This window comes from Plectropomus leopardus, chromosome 2 (assembly GCF_026936395.1).
Source record: "Plectropomus leopardus strain MGB_pleo_1.0 chromosome 2, ASM2693639v1, whole genome shotgun sequence".
Classification (NCBI taxonomy): Eukaryota; Metazoa; Chordata; class Actinopteri; order Perciformes; family Serranidae; genus Plectropomus; species Plectropomus leopardus.
Genome location: NC_142177.1, coordinates 24,392,900 through 24,417,617, shown reverse-complemented (window position 1 = coordinate 24,417,617; position 24,718 = coordinate 24,392,900). Strand labels below are relative to the sequence as shown.

General features: G+C 38.5%; 1 protein-coding gene across 5 annotated transcripts in view; it reads left to right on the top strand.

Moving 5' to 3' along the window:
• Window positions 1-6,563: 6,563 nt before the first annotated feature.
• The window catches only part of LOC121951326 (neurexophilin-4), a 137,219-nt gene continuing 119,064 nt past the window's right edge, over window positions 6,564-24,718 (top strand). The window contains exons 1-2 of one of the 5 annotated variants that reach the window (XR_015778993.1): window positions 6,564-6,758; window positions 9,008-9,180. The gene's annotated coding sequence lies outside the window, so the exon portion shown is untranslated. The other 4 variants (XR_015778992.1, XM_042497616.2, XM_088088846.1 and 1 more) reach the window with 4 other exon arrangements.

Here is a 24,718-nt window from a genome sequence, read left to right as displayed (position 1 = left end):
TTATGTGCCAAACAGCATCAGAGAAACAATGATCTGTAAGATTAAACTGTTTGATTCAATGTTTTTACAGGTTTGAATAACCAGGTCTGTTTGTTCTGGAGAGAAGTAGACCTCTGCAGATAATTTGGCTCCTGGTAAAAACCCTTTGAATGTCTGGATCTGAAGTAACGTGAGCACACATCAGAAAGAAAAGGTGAGCAAACATTTGCGGGTGCTGGGTAAGCAGGCCGCCTGTGATGTGCTGAGCAGAAACACTGATTTGTAATATGAAACTGCTTTATTCTGTGTTTTTGTTTTTGTTTTTTTTTTTTTAAACCTGGTCCATTTGTTTTGAAAAGGGAGAGGCCTTTCTGGGTAATATGGCTCCAAGTAAAAACCTGAAGAATGAACACTGATGGTATCCTAAATAGGAGACATTTCAGCTGGTTGCAATCTGCAATTTTCACCACAAGATGGCACTACATTACCCGAAATCTTGCACACTGTTCTGTTTAAATCAAATAAAATTAGAAAGTAAAATGTAAAACAGGCCCATTGATAACCTCTACCTAAATAATATATAAAAATATTAACAGTTGGCCCTGAAAAGCAATTTTACTCCATTGCCATGGAAACACACTTAAGTTGCATCTGAGCACCACGCCATCTTTTCATCCATGTTTGCTTCAGGGAACCTATACATTTTTAACAGCTTTTTTGGTTGGCTTCAAAGTTGAAATTATCAGTTTAATTCTGGACCTTGGAGACAGTTTTGGAGAAAGTTTATGCATGCACGTTTCCATGGCAACGGCCACGACTGGAGCTTGGAAGTTGAGATTGTTTTATCTGCTGCTGTTTCCTAGGTCACAAATGATCTGACAAGATCAGTTTTCACAACGACAAAGATGCAAGTAAATTATGTAACAAAGACAAGCAAGGGAGATGTCATTTGACCTCTGCTGGAAAGATGTTTGGGCAGATTAAACATTTTAACTTTGAATACAGAGTCCTTAAAACAGCTTTTTCACAACAATCAGTCATATTTCAGGACTTTTAGGATATCAGAAAATGCTTTACTAGTTCCACAAATGTTTCGCTAAATATTTCGTCATGTGCAACAGGCGTGTGCATCGCTGGAATTTTTAAAATCTGCAATATGCAATGAAAAACAAAAAAGAAAAAAAAAAGGGAGAAGTACAAAATGTAAACTAAAGATAAAAAATGAAGAAGCTTAATGTGTAAAACTAATAAATTTAGCATCAAATACAGTATGTTACACTGTGTGTTTTACTGAGATATATGGGCCCGTGGGCAAAGATCATATGCAAAAGGCCCCATCACTACTGCTAAAGTCACTTGGGTGTGGTTTTCTCTAATTTAATTGTTGTTTTGCATCTCTTTGCTGTCATTTTGAGGGGCTTTTTTTTGGTCTTTTTGTAGTCATCTTGTGTTTTTTTTTGTCTTTTTTAGTCTTTGTTGTTGTTTTACCCCTCTTGCAGTTATGTTGTGTCTTCTTTTTGCAGTTTCTTTGCATGTCTTTGTGGTCATTTTGTGTTTGTGTTTTTTTCTGCCATTTTGTGTCATTTTGTGGTAACATTGTGAGGTTTTTTTGGGGTCATCTTGTATTTTTTTTCTTTTTGTTTGTTTTGCCACTGTTTGAAGTTATTGTGTGTTTCTTTGCAGATCTGTTAATTTTAGTGACATTTAGCAGGTGAAGGCCAGCGCTGAGACCAAGTGTATCATGTAATAATAATTTCTTCCAACAGAGGTCCCTGTTGCACCAGATATTGCGCAAATTGCACTGAAATTCCCACAGACCCAACTTTATGCACCATAGGGGCCCAGTGTGTGTTTGTTGTGAATAACAGTTACGACGCTCATGTGCAGTCTGTCCAGGCCAGAGGATCACAGGTCTGCAAGAGGGAAGAAATCATTTTCAGTGTTTATGAATAATGAGGCGTTTTTAAATAAGTGCTGGCAGAGCTGCTTGAAAGATTAATTTAGCCTCTAGAAAACATAATAGAGCCCATATTTCTAAAGTGTTCAAGTGATTTCCTGTCCATATAATCAAATGCAAATATTATAAATAGGCTGTCAATAGCATGCATTAAATTAATTGATCAATTTACAGCTAAAAGCTCCTTAATACCCCTCTCCTGAGTTGTTAAGTATCACACCAGTGAGTGCAGTTTGTGGCATACAGCTTGTTACTTTCCAAGCATATCAGAAATCTTCCTGTGACATGTAATTTGCAGCACATGTTCACACATCGTTGAAAAGCAATACAACTTTGCCAGGTGTCAAACTGCACTCATGGATGTCCAGAAAGTGACGCATCCCTTTTTTAAGAGTGCAGGCTCTGCATCATCTCATTGACCCACCACATTCAGAATCACATTTAGCATCCAGTAGAAGAGAAAATCCATCTTCCCCCTCCGCCAGCCGCTGAGAAATGTAGCAATGTGTGAGGAAAAATAATAACATAAAACTATATTAGAGATCCTCTTTGCCTAGCAGAGAAGGTATTGATTTTTAGAGAAATGTTTCAGAAAGTCTCTTCCAGGGGCTTCTCTCAGCCCTCAAAGCAACAAAACATTTTAGGGCCTTTCACAAAGCTTACAGATTTATTTTTAGAACGTTTTTTTTTTTTGCTCCCTCGCTCTGTCTGTGACATACAGATGTGTGTGAGTGTGTGTAAATCCCATATTTCCTGACAGAACCTCTCAAGCATTAGATTAAAGCCTTGACATGATTCTTTTAATAACTGTTGCAGAATAACACCCCTTTTATTTCCATTCATTTTTCACTGAGGCGCCCAAATTCAATTATCTAATCTGATTTGTACGATTATTAATCTTCATTACTCATACATTCAAAATGACTTTGCAGTCTTGTGAGTCTTTTTTTTTTTTAAGTGGAATTGTAATAAGGATGTGGTGATGGTTGGAGATAGACTCAGTGTGGGACAGGGGTCAATGTTATGGACTAGATAGACAGCTAAAGAGATGGAAACGGTTTCCTGTCTGGCATCATTAAACAATTTCAGGTGTTTATATGCACTAGCTGCCAAAATAACACAGCAGGGGAAGACAGCGGTAAGATGTTGAGATATTGGCAGCACCTTACAGTACATAGATGTCTGTGAGTGTATGTTTCTGGTCTGTCTGCCTGTGTGTGCAGAGGGAGACCAGGACAGAGGGACAGAAAGCGCGGGTGTATACGTGTGATTTTATGCTTGTGCAAGAATAAATTTAAGCTGGTGATGACACATACACATAAAGAGAAAGACAAGTTTACCGAGTGACTCCCGAGGCCCAGAGAGAGAGAGAGAGCGAGTGGGAGGGAGGGAGAAAAGGCTGGAGAGAAGACTGCAGGGTTGGAACCAATTAGGCCAGGAGAGGATCCCTCCACCTGCACTGCGAGGCCCTCGGGGGAGAGCCCCAGTGACAAGATGAGGGATCATCATCATTACCATTATTTATTTGCTAAGCAGAGGCCGACTCTGGGGCCAATCCTAATAGGATTTGCGAATTACAATGAGCATCTTGTTTTTGGGGGCACAGAGGATGCTTGAGGAGGAGGGGAGGGTTAATGCATGGATAAAAGCGAGCATGCATTCAGAGGCATCAGCAGCAAATACGATATGCTAAAATAAATGCCTTTTAATCAATTATGCACACTTTCTACAGGCCCCCAATCTAACATCAATAATATGTGGGGTCCCAGGTAGTTTGGTATGTTATGTGAAGAAGTCAGGTCAAACTGACTGCCTGAAATCAATTCTGTTTATGCAGGTGCATTTTAACAAATTCATAGCAAGACCAGGTAGTTCATGTGGTCATTACCTGGGGCCCCAATGGGAGGTTGGCCCTCGCAAAGCCTACCATGAAAAGTTTTGATTTGTTTGCAGTTTGTTATTTTTAAGTAATAAGTGCCAAAACTAAATTTAAATTGGCTGAATAAATCTGTGTGAAGAATGACATTTTTATTTAAAAAAGGGAGCTTTCTGAGGCCTCTCTCACACCTCAAAGCAGAAAAATGGTTTAGTCCATCACTGCACTAGGTTTTGTGTTTTAACATAGGTAAAGATGAGTGACTGCTTAAGCTGCTGGAGCACCAATGTACACTGTCAGATTTTTTCCCAAAAAAGGGAAGTGAGAAAATGTTTATTAAAAATACATAAATAAATAAAAATCACAATATACGTGAGAGAGAGAAATTGATCAGGAGAGAGGAAGGGCAGGGGGGGCCCCAGAGACTGCTTATGCATAGGGCTCAACATTTTGTGCTGCGGCCCTGCTGCTGTCTTTTGTATTTCCATGAAAAATTAACTTTTTTAAAAAAGGTCAGACCCTACTGTCTCTGTCTTCTTCAAGAGTTTGAGCCCATGCATTGAGACATTGCATAGTATATCTGGCTTTACAACTAAACTTGATGTACTTCAGTAGCTGTTTCACAAAACCACATTTTTTTTATTATAATAGTCTTTGAGAAAGTGCTGCACATATTCAGGAGGAAATACAATTAAATTTCCCCTTAAAACGTCTGTTAGAATGCAATATGTTAGAAAGAAAATTTGTCCACCAATTTGCAGAGAACATCTGTGCTTTAGGGAGAAACTCACAATAAACCTTTTCTTTCTTTTTTTTTTTTTTGAAACTTAAGTGCTCCCACTCCTAATAATTTCACAGGCTGAGTGTTCCCAGAAGTGCTTGTAGTTTCATATGTGTATGGTCAATATTTAATGTAGATAGCCTACATTTATGCTCAGTTACAAAAGAATCTGCCGGCATACAAACAGGAAACCACGATGTACATCAGGGTCTTCAGTTTTTTTGGGAGAGGGAGCAATGACTCCTTACTACATATAAAGCATACAATTAAACTGCAAATTAAACAGTGCCTACAAGAACACATCTGGTGGCCTACAGTGCCACGTATAAACTTAACTTTTCAGAAATACAATACTAAGCTACTGTAGCCTATTAAATAATAATAATGCTATTGCGAGATTAATTTTTAATACTACATCATCTTTGTTTTTTAGAGTCTCTTGCTCAAAAAGTTACAAAACAATCCACCGTGACTCACAACAATGACTACACTTGCAATTATTGTTCACTTATTAGCTATCTAGCCCAGAGATGCTGCACAGTGATAGTTTTAGCTAGCTCACATGATTTCATAAGGATTCATGGTTAAAAGTTAGCCTGTCATCAAAGTTGTGCACTGTAAATTAAACATTTCTGTTTTTTATAATAAGACTGATTTATCTTTGCTTATAATGCGCTGGATTCATTTTAATATGTATTTAAAGACATACTCTAATTTTTTAAGAAATTTGTTTTTAATTAAACATCTAACTAAACGATAAATTGGCTGACCCACTTCAGTATCTGAGAATCACTTAGGGGTCACAGACCCCTGTTCAAGACCCAGGATATGAATCATCCAAACAAACGAAAACAAAACAAAAAAAACAACAAACAGAAATGTCAAGTGAATTTGGCGCAATTAAGCATCATACAAAATTAAGATACAAAATAATTAGAATACTGTGCAAAAGTCTAAGGCCACCTTAAACTATCTTATTTTAGCAAAGTTATAATGATCACACATATTTACTTCTGAGTAGTCATTTTACTAAAATGCAATCAGAACATAGCTACAGGAAATATGTATGCAGTACTGAAAACACAAATATTTCTGAATAAAGCAACTTGAACAGGTTAAATTGTAAGCATTCAATGTGACCTCCCTTTCCACTTAGCATGTCTTGAACTCTCTTGGCCAGACAATATGAAATTAGCAGTACTACTCTTTTGGTGCATTTACACCAGATTGCGTTGAATACATTTCAAAAGCCCAATATTGATTGAGCTACATTTTGTTGTGATTGTAGGCCTATAATTCCATGTTTCACACAATATATTCACTTCAGTCTGAAGAAGGCATTTTGTTTTGACTTTCTGGGAGTTTTAACGCATAATAATAATAATAATAATAATACTAATAACTTAGTTTATACAGAACCTTTAAAAACAGAGTTTACAAAGTGCTTTGACAAACAAGGTAAAGCATAAACAAGAAGGCTTTCTTGCAGAGGCAACATAACTAGCCTTTAACAGCCGAACAATAATGCTGAACTGGGGCCAGACAAAATTTAAAGTAAAATTAAAAAAACAAACGAAAAAAAACCCAACAACAACTGTATACTACCAATAAGAGAAAATACAAATCAAAGAATATTAGCAGTAAAAACAGAAGTAATAGGCTAGTACTGATAATAGAATCGAGACATACTAAAATAAAAAATTAAAAGATAATTAAAACACAAACTAAAACAGATTAATTAAAATAGAAAAATTAAAAGAGACAAAATAGCATTGTACATATTCCATATATTCTTTGTATTATAATAGAGAGATAAATGTATATCCTATATAGCCTACATATAATTATATTAATATAAATCAATAAATAAATATCCTCATTACAACTCTGCTGAAACAACAAGTCCATGGGGGCCTAAGACTTTTGCGCAATACTTTAAAAGAAAAAGACAAAGTTGTTGGTTTGACGGGCTGTCGGGAGGCGGAACCATCGACACGGGGGTGCGATTATCCCCACGCACACAGGTGACCGGAAGTGTCTGCATTAATGGAGTTAACAAGTTATCTAACCTAAACAATATCCATGATTTCTTTTCGGTCTTGAAGCTCGTGCTACACTCGCAGCGAGGACGCCCGGTGGTGCAGCACGTGAGGACTCAGCAACAGGTGAGGAAAACCAGCCCGGTTTATTAAAGCTAACACGCGCATTAACGGCTAACGTCAGCACCGACGTCTGACTGCCCGCGTGATGTTCCGGTTCAGGTAAAAAATGAACATTTGTGATGAGATGCTGAAATAGTTTTTCCTGTAACCGTCTGCCTTCTACAATACGTCAGCCAGCTTTGTAGAAATATGGTGGATGATTTTAATGTGAGTACTTAAGCAGCCCAGTTAGCTCAAACATGTAGGTGAAGTCAGGTACTTTCAGACATCACGTAAAATGGGACATAAGGTTAGCCACTCACCAAATAAGTTTATTTATTTATAAAGTTTATTTTATGGGGGCAAATAAAGTTGTAGTAACTGAAGTTACTCATGTAAAGATTAGAGTTATTGCTAGTTTCCTGTCCCTAGTTAGGCTTTTAGGAAAGAAAAAGAAGGACAAAAAGAGAAGATATCAAGGTTACATAAATTGTAGTCAAAGGGGCTTCGCTCTAATTGGCCGTAGTTGTTACTACATGAGGCATTTTGGTTTTTTCCTGTTGGTAATAAGAGCTCTACATCTAGAACAACAGGGGTGCAACAACAAAAATTATTATAGGTTGTTGCTTTGTAACTGTTTGATTTCTAATCAGAATACTTTTTACTTCGTATGGGAAAGGGTTTTGAATAAGTACTTAATGCACTCAGATAAAATTGGATTAAGAAAAATCAGATAAGATTGGAATTAAAAAAAAACAAACAACTAAAATGGGACATTTTTTTCTGAAGTAAAACCAGCATCGGGCTAACAGGTGTCATTAAATCATTTTATCATGTGCCACCCTCTAATATTACAAACATGTTTTTGTATTTTTTCACCTAAAAAATATTAAATATGATGCTGTGAGACTATATCTGCCACAATACTCCAGAATTAACTGTAATTGTCTCACACACACACACACACACACACACACACACACACACACGCAAATTCATTACAGATAATATGGCACCAAGGAAACAGGCAGCAAGAAAACAGGGAATCATTGCAGAAAAGTTGGACAATATTTTTTGATAAATAGCCACAGGTTACATTATGATTTGATGAGTTAATGACTGAACTGATAAATGGATTTAACCATTAAAAAAAATAAATAAATAAAATACCTGAACATGTCATCAGAATCAGGTCAGGGTTCTTGATGTGTGTGAAGGTCAAAAGTTTCTATATTATTTTACAACATACTCCCCTTATAGAAATATAGCAGAAAATGACAACAAGTTATAAAAGTAAGATTTAAGATAGTCTGTAGAGTTTTAAATGGTTATCTACCAAATAGCTACCCAAATTACCTGACTTCACCCTGACTTAAACCCACCAATACAACCCTATTTAATACCTCTGTGTCAAAGAGGTCAACGTTCTTAATTCAAAGTGTTTTTCATTATTATTCTAGTAGCCTATTATCAGCAAAATATCAATCGATCAATCAATCATGAAATGACGAAATCACAAAACATAATTTCAGTGAAAAATTCAGTGAGCTGCAACTAACAATTATTTTCACTGTCACTTAATACTTTCCCAACTGATTAATTGATGGTCCATAAATCCTTTTTCTTTTTTTTTTTTAACAATAGGCTACACATCCTCTTTGACATCAAGAGTTAAGATCAAGCAAAACAGAACTGCTTGTTTTGTTCAACCAGCAGTTCAACCCGAAAAGATATTCAGTTTAGTAGCATAGAAGATTAGGAAACCAGCAAATATTCACATCTGAGAAGTTAACGCACATGAAGTTTTTGCATCTTTGAGCAACAAACAGCTCACATGAGTAATAAATTGTCAAAATACAGTAGTTTCAGTCAACCAATCTATTAATTGTACTAAAGTTCTCATTATGCACCAGCTCCATAGTGTTCTGTTGTAATGTAATTCTTATTGTCAGATTATCATCACTGACAGATAACTGTGTACAGAACTTTAATGTTGTTTGTTCATATCAAGCTACTTCATATAGTGTTGAGCTGTAACAGTACAGCTTATTTTATAAGATTATTGTATTTTTTGGATAAAAAAAATACTAAACTTGTGCTGTACGCACTGTAGAGGAGTAAAACGTACAGTAATTCCCTCTGATCTGCAGTTGAGTAGAAGTACAATGTAAAGTAGTATGAAATGAAAAGGAAAGTATGGTACCAGTTCATGAGTACATGTACTTGCCTCACAGCAGGTTTTTTTAAGCGCCACTGTTTTTCTTACATTGTAGGTTAAGGTCGCTGAACATGGATGAGCCAGGGCCTCACAGCACGAACGGTGTGGTTGCTGCTGGTTACTGCTGCTGAGCTCAGAAAGACCTGCAACAAAGTGCACTAATGACTGAGAGGATACTTTCATAAGATGGCTCAACATTACCACTTGCTTTCCTCTCCAATTTTACTGGTGAGTAAAGATTTATTTTTCTACCACTGGCATTATTGTGAGTCCTTTGTTATGTAGATTCATTTGTACACCCCTCATATCTGTGGCTCTTCATATAGTGTTGAATCCTGGATGTAATGTCAGAAATGTGATGCCTTTACTGCAATAGAAATGAAATGTCAGAGGTCATGGCTGGATGCAGTTTTATCTGAATGCAAATTAAAAGCAATAGAGGTTATAAAATGGCACCTTTAAGTCAGTTGAAATGAAGTTATGTTTGCAGTTAGATCAGCTGTGTGTGTTTGTGTCAGCGATTGTAACTGTGATCAATGTGAGTGTCCTTGTTTTGGTTTGCATTGGGGAAAGCAGCTTCTGTGTGTGCGTATGTGTGTGTGGATAGCGTGTCTGCCTGTGATTCAGGTGTTGTGGAAGAGTGACTATAGTTAGTCCATAACTCATGATGCTCTCCATTCAGAAGACACCTTAGGGCCTGCATTACACCCAGTGAGACTCAATCACAGCCTACGCTAAATCGATAATCCTGGAGATAGTTGGTGGGAGGGAGAGAGAGAAAAATGGATGGAGAGAAAGTGGCTGGGGGAGAGAGAGAGAACGGGTGGAGAAGGAGGAGGAGGAGGAAAAAGGGAGACAGAAAGTCCTGAGGAGGAGGAGGTGGGGGGACAAGAGAAGGTAAGAACAGGGCCAGGATGGGAGGATGAAAGATGAGGGCTGGTTTTCCCACAAACTCCCAAAGGTCCCTTTGCTGACTGTGTTTTTATCTGAGGATGAGAGGACATTGTTGAGGTGAGCAGGGAGAAAGAGGAGGAGGAGTAAGAATGAAACAGAGGAATCATGTGGAGAGCAAGAAGAGATACACTGAAACAACAAGATGTCTTCTGTACAAAATAGGACACTTCCTTTGGAAATTTGGCCTCTTGACTCAGCTTGCTGAGAAATGCAGAGTCACGTTATAGCTAGTGCTGTGGTTTTAGTTTTTCTTCAGATTTAGAAGAGAGGATCATGATCATTGTCAGTTCAGTTTGTTTTTGTCAACAATGTGTTAGTCTGTCGCACTGATTGTCCAATACTTTCTGATGAGACCCTCGCTCCCAAGCTGATTTATTCCTATTATTCCTAAATGTAAATTATTTTAAAAGAGTATAAGTAGTTATTCAGGCACTGTAGTTTTTAGCAAATTCAGTGTCACTTAAACAGGAATAGTGCACTTGTTTAAAATCATGTTTGTGGGGTTGACTCAAAAGAAACTACAGTAACAGAATAGATGTTTTAGTTTTTGGTGTTTTCATGGTATTTAGAGTTGCTGTGTATTTCTATATATATTCACAGAGCCTTCAATGTCTGCTTAAACGCCCCGTCCTGCAATAGAAAAGTATCAGATAAAAACGAGCAGAACAATGGCCGAGTGTCAGGAAGAAGGAAACACTAAATTTGTCAAAAAAGAAGCCCATTAATTATGTGTGATAGTGATAGAAATGAAAAAACAATGTGTAATACAAACACAGAATCATATAAAAAGTTCCCCACGAATATCAGGAAAATTCATCTCTCATACAATTATTCACAGGAAAATCTGCTCAAAATTAATTCAAATCCTTTGTCGGACACAAAGTGCGATCACTATTTGGCAGGGTCCGAAATTTACACCCGCCAAGCTCCAAATGCAGGTACATTTTCTGTTTGGCGCTTAAATCTCTGATCGCCACACTGGTTAGTAAATGTTTGTACCAGAATAGTCATGATTAAAATATGCTGGACATCAGCTGACCGACTAAACTATCATTGTCACTGGTCCGCTGCAAGCGAGTGTTGCGCACGTACTTATGAGGATTATTAAATATTAACGCAGAGGCCTCGTAGTTTTATCAAAGACGGTAAAATCAGCCTCCTACATCGTCATCGTTTGTTCAATCTATTTAAGTAATTTTGCTTTAGCATTCGTTCTGGCCTCTTCTTTAAGGTTGTATTCAACTTAAGACATTATTATCTAAATTCAGTGTACTAAAATATGTGAAACAGAAAAGACAATCTTCCATTTTGGCCGTTAAAAAAATATGACTGGTGTTTTTTTTCATTTATCAGCCACTTTGGCCGATGAGTCAAAAAGTTAATTTCGAACACTGCTATTTGGGTTAACTGTACAGTTTATCAGTTGTTCTGTACTGTTATGCATTGACTTTATCATGAAATATCCATAAAATATGTTGCTTCGTCAGAGGTGGTAAGTTTACTCAATGATAGAAAAGGGGTTCCTTAAGGAGAAAGGTTGGGAACCACTGCTTTTACTGCACACGGAGAAAAGGCTCTATGCTTATTTATATGAACAATATTAACAAACTATTCCCCGTTAATGGTGTTGGGGTTAGGCTCTGCAAAGAGGTCAGTGTTTTTTGTTATTGTTGTAAATAGAGAGTGGGCAGTCTACCTGGTTTTGGTACTTTTTTTGCACAAACACAGTAGTGAAGAAAAGAGGATGGACGGGGAGCAGAGGGAATAAAGCTCTGGTGAGATTCGATCGTAGGTCGGCGGGACGCTCTCTGTGAGTATAAAACAATCCATGGGCACAACAGGGCAACATCAACAGGTTGGCTCAGAGACGGGCAGCAAAAAATCTCCATCTGTCTCTTCCTTTCCCTTGCTGTTTCTCCCTCTCTCCATCACTCCTCCCTCCATCTCTTCACCCTCACTCTCTCATTTACTCTCACTCACACCCTCCAACTCTCATCCTTGCACCTCCCAGTCTCTTCAGCCCCTCTCCTCTCTCCTCACCCTCCTCCCGTCTCTCTCTCTCTCTCTCTGAGGTGTTGCAGTGTTTGCCCCCCCCCCCTTCTCTTTCTTCCTTCTCTCACTCTCTCTCCACAACTTGCTGTTGTTGTTTTTGAGTGATGTGCGGCTGATGGCGAACGCTGGGCGATGACAGATGGATGTGACAAGCAGATGGTTTTGCTTGTCGTCTTTAATCACACAAATTCAGTCGGCCATGAAGCCGGAGCTCTGTCTTGTCAAAGAAACACAAAGTGGAGACAAATTTATCCAGCATGCCATAGATTTTGATACAGAAAACGTGTAGGCATTTGTGAAGTGAAGGGTCTAAACATAAATGGGGGTCTTCGCGTTAAGGTTGGCCCTGATATTGTTTTGATGAGTGTCGAGTCTGTCGACTGCTGTTGGGTTGCACGGCGAGGAGTTGCACTTTTAATTTGACAGATATGACCATGTAAGTTAAAGCTGGATAAACAATTGTCCTTGTCATTGTAATCCTAGAATTGCTTGACATTATTTGCTGAGTGCATTTTTAATACAAATGCAGTATTATGCTAATATATGGTAGGGACACACAAGCTGATGCCAACAGAACATTAGATATGATTTATTAGCATTTACTCCCTTATTCCCACCAATAAGCTGTATGACATGGCTGGATGATAAGGTATAAACTCACTCCGAGAAACTTTATGTAGAAGAAATAAGAAGATTCGTCTGTTTTTAGTGAATCCAATAACTAAGAAATCAAGGTCCTTAATCACTTCAGAAAATCCTGTAAAGCCAGCCTTACCATAAAGCAATCCAGTTTATACATTTGCTGCCATCCCTGCAATAGTATAGAATATTAAATATAAAAAATAGAATATTAAATGTTAGAATGGTTACTTTCATAGTCAATACTAGTAGCAGCACAGTACTTGAGTTTTGGTACTGGTACCAAAATAATGGATTTTTCATAGCGTATGTTCAGGAATACAGACATTCTTCTTCTTCTTCTTCTTCTTTTTACATTTCACTAACTTTAAATGCACAAGGTAAATTTAAGCGTTATCCACGGAGTTACAAGTTTATATTCTGCACTTGCAAAAATCTAGTTGTTGCAAAAACAGCCATTCTCCGAAGTTTAGGGCTACTCTGTGAAAGTCGGAGATCCGTATCATCAGTGGGAGACCCCTCAGTTGACTGAGATTGCTTCAAGTCCAGCAGTTTTTTTTTGTTTTGTAATTAGTGTGCTGTGCATTGTACTTTAGGGGACATTGTGATCCCCATATTTTGTTGCGGAGTGAGTGCTCTTGACTTTCATGCTGCTCTTTAGAGCTGCAGACATGCAGGCAGTGCATAGACGGCGGCACAGAGGAGGAGAGATCTTCTGCATAAACTGGTGAGTTTGCAGCTCACAGCAACCTAATCCGCTGCAGTCTCTGGCTTCTGTTTGATATCTAGTGTTTACTCTCTGGCGTGAATGCCACTGTTAGTGTCCAGCTGAGCTCAGTTCAAACTTAAAAACCCTGTATGCAAAACAAACAAATCATTGAATATTCATATTGAACAGCTAAATCCAATTATTCTGGAATAATTCTAAGTCGGGTACAGCTCTGCTGAAGTTTTTCATTGTCCTCCATTAATTGCTGACAGTAGTGGTATAGATTCACTCCTCTAATGTATGTTAATAGGGAAAGAAAAATTAAAATATTATGAACTCCAGTACAACAACAGCACCTATTACAGCATGAGAAATTATTATAGATTTGTAGCAGCACTTCTCTGACCAAGCGTGACCCAAAAAAATATATCATTGGAATTTTTTGAGCCTTGCCATCATGGCTGCTTGATTGGATTTTAATTCAGGTATACAAAGCAGATATTGGCCGTGTCCAAAATTCCATACTAAGATGCTATTTTGTAGGCTGTGTGAGATATTTTTGGTTTGTCCAAAACCTTTGTTATGAAACCAGTGTTATGTGATGTGCATACGATTTCCATTGAAATATTGCAGTATGCAAACACTAGACAGTGCACATGCATAAATATTCCACAGTGCAATGAGGACTGAAATATCTCAAAAATGTATAAAGCTAACTATAAAAGTATAAGTATTATCTGGTGACAAAGATGCTTGTGGTCACCTAAAGTTCATATTCTCGCAATGCTGAGGTAACATTACTTTAACAGACATGATGAAATCAGAAACTCTAGAGGTTTATTATGCTTTCAGCTGCTGGTAGAGCTAAGGTTGACGGGGTTACCATAGTTATGAGTCTACAACTGACAAGAGGACTCTCAGGAAATGGCGTGGTGATTACAGCTCAGTGCTTCCAAAAAAGGTACATACTGCTGTTTATGTACACAAAATTATGTTGAGTGATGATAGAAATATTGAGTATGTTGTGCATGATATGTGATTTCGGACATAGCCATTGTTTTATGAATTTTACAACGTCCTCTTAATCACATTCTTCACTGAACATCAGCTCTCGCCGTGTTTGATGCAGGTCAGATTTATTTGCAGAGGAGACCATCTTGTTTAGACAAACTGAGAAAAAAACAGCAACTGAATACTGAAATACTGGTAAGTCAGTTTTCTGGTAATTGCAACTTCACCTGTAGAGACATCTGGAAACACACACACACACACACACACTAATGCACAAACACAGACTGTAGCCAAGATGGTTGCCTGAGAGAATGAACACTGAGGCTTCGCAGAGTTTTCAAATGAGAGGCGTAATTAACACCTAAATGATCAACTCAGCAGAATAAGCTGGCAATTGTCTGATAAGGTGTAATGTTGCACTCACACACTCTCTCTCTCACTCTCTCTCTCTCTCACTCACACACACACACACCAGGCTATCTTCACAAAGACAAGTAGATACTCCAAGTGATTTCTCCACCTGTGTTGAGATAAGCCGACATTAGTCCATCATTTTCCTCCTCCCCTCTCTGCTTCTTCTGCTCCCCCCATCTCACCATCAAACCAGTTCTTCGCCTCAGTGTCACGACTACCACGGCTCCCAATCTCAAGGTTAGGCTGGCAAGGTCAAATTGACTTTAGATTAATTAACTGTCAATTAAGGGAGTAATTGTTTCATAATGTGGTGTGCCCCCGAGACAAGGTGTGTGTGAGCAGGGCCAGCACTGTCAGAGCTGGTTTAAGCCGATAAGGTGGTGAGTGAAGCCTCTCAGAGAGGCTGGGAAAGGAAAGGATACAGGTGTGTGTGTGTGTGTGTGTGTGTGTGTGAGAGAGAGAGAGAGAGAGAGAGGAGATCGGTAAGAGGTGTGTGAGAGAAAAAGAGAGTGATGGAGACCTGTAATGAGAGAAACGAGAGGCACATCCTCCATTATCCCATAACAGTGGCGCTTCTGGACGCCACTCTCTCCTCCACTGCCATCAGGGTGCATCAGGTCACCCTGAGGTAACCACGCACAAACATCAACACACTCGCAAACACACACACACACCTGTGGTAGTCACAAGTAGACACACAATCTAACACAACAAGGTTGTATTCTTCACTCAAATCAACATTCGCCAGCGCATACAAAGGTGGATGAACGGATGTGTCCACCACCACAGTCAACTGAGGGAAGGAGTGAAGAGCTCAGAGAAAGCGAGAAGAGATGAAATTAGAATGAAAATGAGAAATGGAGAGGGAAAAACAAAACTAAAAAGGAAGAAGACATGAATAAAAGAGAGGGGGGGGAGAGGCCGTGCGGTGAACGTTGATGAAATGGTGATTGCCTCTTGCTTGCTAATGGTTGGCCCGGAGGGGTGTCAGAGAATGACATGTGCAGCTCTTCCCTCTGCATTTGTTTCTCCTCTTCCTAATATTACCAGTGAGGTTCACCTTCACCGACAATTGCAGATGTTCCATTGAGAGAACACAGGACGAATCAATAACGATTCAATAATTCGTTGATTGTCTGAAACAGCAAACCTTGCAGATAACAGATATTTAGTTCTTCCCTGAGGGTAACGTCATACAGAGCCACTGCTTACTGCATTGGATTATGGAACAAGTATCTTCAATATCAATTTTCATTACTCCATTTTCTGAAGACCCTCATTTTAATTTTCTTTAAAAGCAAAGCTTTTTTTTTTTTGCCAACTTTTTTTATTGAACGTAATGAACCATAAAAACCAAAAAGGAAAGAGGAGAAAATGAAGTAAAAGACACAAAAGAAGGTGCCTACTTTGTAACTAATGGCTGAGAAAAGGGACATCATTATACCTGGGACATTATAACAAGAGGCTGGTATCAGCAGTGATATGCCAATCATCAGTGGCACCTTTACTTCTAGCAGTCAAAAGCTTCAGCGATGTCACCTCCATAAAAGAAACAATGTGTCTGATGGTGAGATCAGACTAAAGAGGTAGACCAAGTCTGAATTCCTCTTTTGTTTGAAATCCGTCATCTGAAAAAAATATTACCCACCGAAATCTTTGTGCAGAAATTCTCTCACCTTTAATTTCCTGAAAATACCTGAAACTCATAGAGCTTTCCCAAGATGATATTGGAGATATTTTACTTCATGATCAACTTTATGGTGTGGTGCCCAGTTTGATACAACACTAAAATTACAAGAAGTACATGTTGAACGAATCAGACTAATTACAGTAATTCAGTTGTTCCCAACAGCTGCTGGCAGCATGGTAGACCCACACATCATCTAAACAAATGCTTAGCTCCTACAATTAAAGTGCATTCATTAAAACAAAGCATCTTCTTTTGTTCAACTTGTAAAGAGCTCACGGTTTGATATGATTCACGACACAGGATTCATAATATGATTTTCTCATGAATTTTTTAAAGTACAAAATGACATTACAGTAAAATGATGACTGAAAATGATTCTGTTAAAAGTAGATTACGCCCTCTACTTTTCAAAAAGTGTATCGTGGTTCATTTCAAATCTCAACAATTTGAATCTCACATATTTTTATATCAATTTTCACTGCCTCGCAATGCATCGTTACATCCCTACTAAGAGCTGCTATCAACAATATTAGCTTGAATGGCAATTAGAAGTTTGTCAACCTTTGTTTCGCTGTTTTGTGATCTGATCTGTCACTAATCCATATATGACTAAGGAGCATCATGCCCAGCAACGCCCCATAGCCATATAAAAATCACTGTAAACCATGGCCATGGCTTATTGCTGAACTTTAACTCTGGGTATGTAACATAGACTGTATAAAAAAATGGACGTAGCTACCTTGACGTCACCCATCGGCTTGTGGGCCACTGTTTTAAGGCATAGAGTTCGTTCTTTCGCCTTTCGCCTACAAGCCACGCTAGCTGTTCCCCCCGTTTACAGTCTTTGTGCTAAGCTTAGCCAACCGTCTGCTTGTGGTAGATTCATATTTAGACTATTAGACACATACACATTTTTTTTGCCAAAACATCAGACTATTCCCTTAATCTGCAAAGATTCTGTGTCTAGACAGTTTTACACAATCACTGCCTGTCTATACATGACACAGGAGAATAATCCTTGAACACTAATCCATTTCAATTACAGTATATATCTGTGAACTGGTAATTGTTTTCAAAGACGAGACTCCCTTGGTAATCAGCGCCTTTGAACAGTGTCTGTACATTGTTTTCGATCAGTGCTCTTAATTGTTTTTCCCCCGTTTATTTTGCATTTTTCCAGAACTATTGAGTCACAGGAGTGATTACAACTTGCACCGTCAATTGATCGAAAAGCTCCTCTGTTTGTTTGGAAGTCTAACATACGGTTGGTTGTATTCATATGAGGGACTTTAAACAACTGAGATGCAGTCTTGATGGAGCTGCTGGAAACTGATGGAAGCAAGCACGTGTGTTTGGATGGATGGATGGCCGGATGATAGACAAATGGATGAATGATGGAGAGATAGATGGATGGGTAGATGAATTGCTGGATGGGTGCACAGATGGATGTGTTGATGGACTGATTATCTGAAAGATGGAGGAGAGGCAGAAGAATAGTAGAATAGACAGGGTGGATTGTCATCAGATGAGCTGATGAATAAATGGGCAGACAGATAGGTAGATGGCCAGGGAGAGATTAATAGGTGCTTTCCTCAGTGGGCCACCTGCATCCTCAGCATTTAGAAGAGGTTGGAGAGCAGATACTCATCTGTAATAGAGGTAATGGAGCTCAAAATAAACTCACAAACAACTCTATTCCTGTCTTTTTTCCCCTTCACCCTGTCAGCACACCCTCACTCCCTCTCACAGTACGAACATTTCCCATGTACCTGGTACTCCATTTTGACATGTTTTTTTTAAGGGACTACACATATACTCTGAAGTGAAAACAAGCTCAAACACCAGAAAAAAAAAATTATAGCATGCACTGTAAGAATAACAACCGATGAAGCAAAATACCCGTCCTTCTCAGTTTATCCAAATCTCATCATTTAGTTTTCTAGGAAGTATTACTTTACCTCTGGTAAAATGTTATAACACATTTTCAGGGAATAAAATAAAAGACTACCTGTGGGCAGAGGCATGATGTTTTCGGGTTGTTCGTCCAACCGTCCATCCGCCCCATTCTTGACCGGGCCAATTTCACTTTGAGGAAATTTCTCCAAATTTGATGCAAATGTCCACTTGGACTTCACGATGAACTTATTAGATTTTGGTGGTCAAAGGTTAAGGCCACTGTGACCTCGTCTGTCTCATTCTTGTGAATGGGATATCTCGAGAGTGTCCCAAGGAAATTTTCTCAAGGATGAACTGATTAGATTTTGGTGACAATAGGTCAAAGGTCAAGGCCATCTTGACCTTGCATCCATCTCATTTTTGCAAACGCAATATCTCATGAACCCCTTGAAAGAATAAATTTAACTTTGCCATAAATGTCCACTTGAGCTAAAAAAATGCACTGATTAGAATTTAGTCAAAGGTCAAGGTCACTGTGACCTCACAAAACATGTTTTTTTGGCCATTACTCAAGAATTCATACGCTAATTATAAGAAAATTTCACTTGGATGTCTAAAAGGATATAATGCTGAAGTGATGGCTTTTTGTATCCAAAAGGTTAAAGGTCAACTTCACTGTGACATCATAATGTTCTGCAGAAACACTTTCCTGGCCATGACTCAGCATCATATCTCAGGAACAGAAGGGGAGACATTTGGCCAGATACTGAATTGGTGACACTAATTTTGGGTTTCCAGCTGACTAGGTACCTCCAACTAAAATGTATGCAGTCTAATACAACAGTCTTAAAATAAATCCCAAAAAGATAACAATGTTCAGTTTTATGTTAAAACAGTTTAAGAGAGGTGTTGGAGGCTGCAGTGTGTGATGCCGCTGAATTGCTGAAAAGTGTTCCTATTATTTTGTCCTCCCTACTCATGTCAGTAAGGGTAGGCTAAATAACAAAAAACATCTATTTGTATAACATAGTACAATTAAACAGAACCACAAACTACATCCTCCAAATTAATGATAAAGTTGAATAAACACGTCTTTTAAACAGTTTTGACAAAAAATGTATTTCGTAACCTTCATGAGGATAGTATTATTTCAGGACTGTGGTATTAGACTGCTTAGTTTTAACTAGGTGTACCTAATAAACTGAGTTTAGATCTTCTGCGCTGCCGGGGGAAGATGTGTGCAAAGCATCCGCGTTTTCAGACATGGACGTAAACTGTACCTGCAACTTGCACAGCTGCAAGGTGGTAATTCTAGTTTCCTACTTTGAAGTTTTCTACTTACCGCTATCTTAACAAGTTATATGTGATGCTTTGAATTATTTTCTATGTCATTAATATAAGTGACATGGACAACTGATGCCTCTTCCATGCTGACTGGTTGTCTGGTGCTGTTGTTTTTCTCGTGCACACATCCGTTTTAATGTCGCTGTTTGGATGTGTTTGTTGCACCTGCCTCTCCAGAGGTGTCTGTTCAAATGGTGTGTACATGTAGAATGTGCGTATATATTTCACATGCATGATTTTGCAGCACTATAATGTTGTGCAAACATAAGCGTGTACCTGTGAGACATAAACACAAAAGGCTGTTTATGTGCTTGTTTATCAGTTTTCTGTTACATTCAATTAGAAAGCTTTATCCTCTTTTCAGCAGTGACGGTTACCAGCTTAACACATTACTGTCACTCTTTCATCTCATCCTCCTCTCCTCTCCTCCCTCTTTTGCATCCTCTCATTTTGCTGTCCTCTCTCAGCAGATGGGCCTGACACACACTGCTGGCTCTGTGTGTAAAGTAACTGGTATTGAGGCAGAGTGGTTTGACTGGTGTGCGTGTATGTGTATGTGCTGCTACTTGCATTTTCTCTCTCTCTCTTTCTCTCTCTCTCTGTCATTTGATTGTGTTTATGTTAGTGTGTGCGCGCGTACAGTGTGTGTTGACAGGTGGCAGTGGAGGTGGTAATGCCACCAGCCACACACTCCAAATACATTTCCATGTCTCCCACCACCTATCTCATTTAATAGTCATCCTGGTGGCTTCTGCGTTCAAACCCACTTATGCTAATGTGTTTAGGGGTATCAGGCTGCTTGTTCTTTAACCATTTTATATTAGCTCTATTGATCATCACTTCGCTGCGAATAATTGTGCAGATAACTGTTATCTATTGGCAGGAAATGCAGGACTTACAGATGGGCAGAAAAAAAGTGAAGAGTCTGCAGAATGAGAAAGGGGAATAAAAAAAAAAAAGAAATCAATACAACGTAAGCAGTTTTTGCCCTCTTGAGAAAAGTTCAGGAAAACTACCATGATGCCTTTTTGCAAAACACAGTCATTCAAAGCAGTGAAAAGTTGGGACAGTGAAAGTATCAGGAAATATTACTGGTCCAGTCGTAAAAGACCCATATATTTATTTGCAGTTGCAATTAGCATTGGATAAACATTGAATATATATTCGAATATTAGTCCTGTTTTTAGTTTTTAAGCAGTTTTGTGTTTGTTGCAAGGAGATTTCTGCAGTTTTGCTTACTGCAGGTGTTTCAATACTTACACCACTTTCTTACTCTTTAACGAAGCCTCTATTCTATTTAAAAAATTGCATTATTGAACCCTATCTGCTGTACTTTTTTAAACTTTGGATATCTGCAATATTTTAAGTGATGGTAGTAGATACAGTTCTTTAGAGAAACAGAAGAGTGACAGAGGGAAAGATTGATGAGCATTGACTGTATTGTTTCAAGTCTTTGTCTTCAGGTAAATCACTTGTATTGTAGAATGACAGAATGGTGCCGGTGATCAACAAATACCCTCTAGAGAATATAGCGGGCTGCTACTGACAGTTTCTGAGAGATGGACCATCAAATCCAACCTGAGGGAAGCAGTTAACTTGTAGTTCAGGTTATACAAATTAATATTGGAACTCATGGACCACATATTAACAAGGGATGGGGTGTTTCCTCTTGGTGAATATTGTATACCAATGGCTATATATATATATATATATATATATATATATATATATATAGATATAAAGGGTATGAAAGGGTCTATGGTTAACCATTACATTGGCCCAAGCACGACGATCTATTTACTGACTTATATCACTGATGATGTAATTCATATATTTACATGATAAATTAATTATTTTCATTAAAACGCATGTCAACTTGTCATCTGATACCCCACCGAAATGGTGCTATCCATCTGACAGTGTAGGTCAGAGATTCGCAGAATCTTGGGGCCCAAAATGAAGAGCCGGGGTAGAGAGAACAAGACAATGAAAGGAGAGGAGCGGCATTAGGAACTGTTTGTTATTTATGAGAGGGCAGAGGGTGCTGCAAAACAGGGGAGGCGCTTCAGATACCTTTTTTAAACATTGGGTAGGGAGGTTTTTTTTTCATTTGTATTTAGCCTATGGGGATGACAGTAAACTGAAAGCAGTTGTATTTGTATTCAACTTGCAACTGAGTTTTTAAGGCATATTTTCTTTAAAAATGTGCACAATCACACCATTTGTCATAGCCCGAAACTGTGAAATGTGGTTATTTATGGTGAAGGGAGGGTCATGCATTTTGCCCCAGCCACCCCCCTACTTTGATTAAAAAAATATACTTTTTTCCTAATCTAAACTTTTAGAGCTCAGGACACACGTGACTACCTCTGCTCTGCAGGTGTTTAAAGAGTTACACCACTTTCTTCCTTTTTAAACATGACTCAGGTTAGAGTGATGTATCTGTAAATATTGTGAGGGATGCTTGCAAGCGAGCTTGTTTTACAGAGTAGAGGTGCTGGTATGATATAGTGTGGAAGAGGGCTGCCCCTTGAAAGTTGGAGACTTGAATCATCAGTCAACTGAGTTTCCTTCAGGTCAAGCAGTCATTTTTTTTCAATGCAGTGTACCTCTGGAGCAGCTTTGCTACACACATTTTTCTGTGGAGTGAGTGCTCTTGACTTTCATGCTAGTCTTTGCAGTTGTGGACAGGCAGGCAGCGGCACAGAGGGAGAGAGAGTCTGCGCTGTAAGGTGATGAAGAGGTGAATTTACAGCTCACTGCAAGTTAATAAAATACAGTCCCTGGCTTTTGTTCATATTAGTGTCAGCAAAAAATGATGCGCATTTCTGATCCATTGTTAGCGCCGTAAGCTTGTTTAACGTATTAATGAATGCTGCTATCACACTGAACGTCCCACAGATCCCATTCAGACATTAAAACTTTATATGGACAACAAAACAACTTGTCAAGTTGTTGACTTGTCAACTTGACTGGCATAACTCTGAGTCAACTACAGCCCTAGTGTGAAACGTACAACAGCTGTACGTGAATAAGCACTCACACATCTTTTCAGTGGTTATGTCTCTTAGTGCACAGCTGGTAGGTAAGTTGTTTGTTACTTGACGTGAAACCGTTCCATATTAAAAGATGCAGCGTGGAAAGAGTGTGCGATGTAACATGATGTCAAAAATACATTAATGACTATAAAAGCTGCTAACAAGGTGGGTGAATTTATTAACATCAAGTGTTCTGTGGACCAGACGTTCGCTCTCATTTTTCATTTAAAAGCTTTACAGTCTTCTTTTTCCCCCCTTACCTGACTGATATTTTGGTTTCTTTCCATGAATGTGACTGCGGTGAAGTGGAGGGTGAGGAACAGAAGGGTACGTGTCAGTCATGGTCGAGCAGTGCAATGCAATTTTTATCACTCACGTCCGTGCTTATACTGGTCAGCCTGCCTGCTCAGGTAGAAGGTATTTTATCTGTGCTGTATTTATGCCTTTAAAATGTAATACCCACTCACATCAAACGCTTGCCAACACTGTTTTCACATTTAATGTTAATTATACAAACGTGGATGTAGATTGGAAGATTGTCATGTAACGTATAACATGGAGCTGTTGGTGTATGCACATCCTCTTTAGATGTAGATGGGTCCCCTTCCGATAGTCAGGCTGTCCCTGTGGACTGCTGTTGGCTCTGTTTGTCTCTTCACTTGATATCACTGAACTATTTGTTTCATTGGGCGTAGGGTCTCCCGGGACCAGAGCAGCATGGCAACCAAATGTGTCATCTTCTCCCAGGCTAATTTAATTTAAGATGCCATTTATTCGCTTGTGGCTATTCTACACCTCCTGCACAAGGACAGTCATTTCCTCTTAAGAGAGGCTATATTTGCTGATATTTCTGGGCTATTTACACACTCTTTGGATCTCACACTGTTATTTTACAAGTAGTCACATGCCTTGCCCCGTGCTACCACTAGTGTACAATATTTGTTGAACATTATTGAACAAAAGTAATCAGTTTTATACTGGCTTGTTTTGAACTAAAAATTAAGAGTGAAGTTTCCATGTATGCTTTGCAAAAATATCTGTTTTTGTGCGTACAAGTGCATTTCTGATTTTTATTCTATTTTGATATCTGCTTTTTTTCACTGGTATTTTTCTACATCAGATTAAAATGAATACCATGTGCTTTTCATCTGTGACGTGATTTGTTTTAAATTATTTTTTTTATAGTTGACTTTGATCCATCATTTTTTATATATTAGCTTTTTATATATTCACAAGTATGTTGGCCAGTGAGAACTCACAAATTGCAGTGCACAAAAGGCCAGATATATGTTGGCAGTAATTTTGAAACACTGTCTCCATTACAGTTTGTTTCAACTTAATTAAAAATCTCAACTGTAAAATATAATGTAAAAAGTATTTTTATTACTTTTTTGATTACTTTTCATAACTTTATTACTTTTTAACTGGGTACCAGTTAGCACTATTTTAGTCATAGTTTTTTATATACATCTATATACTTATGTGTGTATTCTTTGAATCTTGCGTGACAGCAGCAGGTTTCGTGTAAAGTAGGTTGGATAACAATAGGCGTGTCAGGATTTTGTGAATGCTTTCATAAATACAATCTGACAGTCTACACTAAAATGAGGAAACTGCTGTTTCACTGCTGTTTGACCAAAGTTGCCTGCTGTCCTCCATCCTTACCTTAGCTATGTGAATATTTATCGCATTAAATAGTCTATTTGTTTTTTTCATGCTTTGTTACGTAACAAACTCCAGCACTGAACAAGAAGTAGCCCAACACAGGTCCATCATTTTTATAGAACTTTACACTGTATTTTTTCCTAAAAAAAGAACTTGAAGCACCAGGACAAGTAGACCGCATCCGACCCGAATCCGAACCCGAACCAGAACCCGAACATTATTTATAAATATTTGTCAGAATTGGCCCTACCCCACGGGTCCCGTCAGGCTTGGGACGAATGCAGATACACTCACTTTCATCTGCAGTTCTTTTTCCCAAAGGCAGCACAGACAGTCAGGGTCATATGTTAGGAG